Raw genomic sequence first — 2,281 nt, 5'->3', positions numbered from 1 at the left:
CCCAACGATGCTTACTTGCCTAAATATACTAGGGCCAGTGTTTAAAAAACTGCAGTCGAATTAGCAGAAGTCGCAATATTGTTGCTATTCGCTACTTCAACTGCGAGCAATATCAAAAAGTATGCAATTGCTTTTGCTTCTGCTTCTGCTTCTGAAAAAATCAGAAGTCGCATGCTTTGACTGGCGAAAGCATAAGTCGCCGTTATTCGTTTTTCTGCTTTCTGCTTTGCTGTTGCTTTCGATCGTATACATAAGTTGCCCAACAGTTATCGACAATTTTCGACAGTCGTCGGCAGTGAAAGTCGCGAAAAGTAATGCATTCGGCTTTTTGCTACTTTTGATTTTTGTCGCTGTTGCTTTCGATCAGCAGCGTAAGTCGAAAAAAGCAAGAAGCGTCCGATTCGGAGAAGTCACCAGCAGTCGCCATCTTGTTTTTTTTTTTGCAATTAGAAACCTGCTAGAATCACTCGTGTTCAGCTATGGCGCCAAGTGCAGCGTGGAAATATTTTGAAAATAAAGCAGCCGAGGGTTTAGCAATATGCAATATATGCAAAAGYTCTCTCAAAAACAATAGACTGTCGAATTTAAAAACTCATTTAATAAAGCAGCACAAAGTTGACTTAAATTTAACTCTTGAAAATATTGAATCGTCATCAACTTCCTCGATTAAAACAGTACGAAAAAAAAAGATTAAAATTGAAGTCAATAAAAAACAACTGTTAAGATCTTACATTAGATTGGTAACGGAAGACAGCATTCCTTTTAATGTTTTAAATTCACCAAACATGAGGAATATTCTCGATCCAATTTGTGAAGGTCTTAAAACTGCGGATGGACAAATAATGAAATTAAATGCATTACACTGCAAAAATACTTTGAAAATAGTAGCAAATAATATAAGGAATCACATAACAAATGAACTGAAGAACAAATCATTATCTTTAAAAATAGACAGTGCAACCACGCGGTTAAATAAAATCAATCATTTTGGGATTGATTGAGTTGAAAGGTGCAGGATCAAGTGGAGCCAAAAACGTTGGAAGTGGTGAAAGTTCTTAATAAATATAATATTAATTTAAATCAAATAGTATCCATAACTTCTGATAACGGTGCGAATATGCTAAAAACAACAAATATTTTATCATTTGTTTCCGAACAAAATAATGAAAGGTACTACGAAGAGTGCACCAACGATGATTATATACAAGATATCGAGCTTATTGAAACAGTGCCCTATGTATTATTCAAGTTTGTCGTTGTGCTGCACATACTTACGTACTTACTCAATTGCAGAAATATGACAAAATACATGTCATATTTTGTATCGTGAAATATTTGAATTAAAAAAATTGAAAATGCCACAACTATGTAGATTGTCCAACCAGATGGGGATCTACTTACACAATGTTAAACAACTTGTTGGAAGCAAAAGATATTTTAAGTAAAATTGAATCTATTAAAAACAAATCGGATGAAGAGAATTTTGAACTAGATTCCTCGTTTTGGGATTTTATTGAGACATATTGCAATGTTTTGAGTCCCTTGCAAAAAACCATAAAAATATTTCAAGAGGAACAATGGCTCAAGCTTAAAATATCTACAGAAAAATTAGTAAAGGATACAAATCAGAATTTAACGAAAACTATTGGAAATGAAATTTTAAATTCTATTGAAAAACGAACAAAAATATTGTTTAATAACAAATTTATAGTTTCTTGCTTGTTTTAGGATCCACGTTTTCAACATATATTATCGCCGCAACAAAAAAATTACGCAATAAATTATTTAAAATCTATTTGGGATAGACTTAATAGTATTTATCCTACTGGCAATATGTGCTCAACTCCGAATTCCAGCTCTAATGAAATGCAGAACTATTTTTTTGATAACGAAGACGAAATGTTAGAAGCGTACTTATCTCAAGGCGTTAAATCAGAAGTCAATAGTACAAGCGATGTCTATTCAAAAATTGAAAACCTGAAACTTTCTTATCAAAGGATTGACATAAAAGTTTTGTCTTATTGGAAAGGAAAACAGTATACCAAAGAGAAATTATACGCAATTAGTAATGTGTGTTATGCCGTACCGCCAACTCAGGTAACTGAAAATAGCCTAATTAATTAATGTTTTCTCATTTATTTATTATTTTTATAACAGGTGTCGATTGAACGAGCTTCCTCTACTTTAAGACTGGTGTTTACCGACTATCGCAATCTATTAAGCCACGATGTTCTTGAGAATATATTGCTAGTAAAATTTTTTATTTTTTTTTTTTTTTTTT

Source organism: Bactrocera latifrons, unplaced genomic scaffold (assembly GCF_001853355.1).
Source record: "Bactrocera latifrons isolate USDA-ARS-PBARC rearing strain unplaced genomic scaffold, ASM185335v1 scaffold_550, whole genome shotgun sequence".
NCBI lineage: Eukaryota > Metazoa > Arthropoda > Insecta > Diptera > Tephritidae > Bactrocera > Bactrocera latifrons.
The sequence above is the reverse complement of the archived record's forward strand: the minus strand, read 5'-3'. Positions refer to the sequence as shown.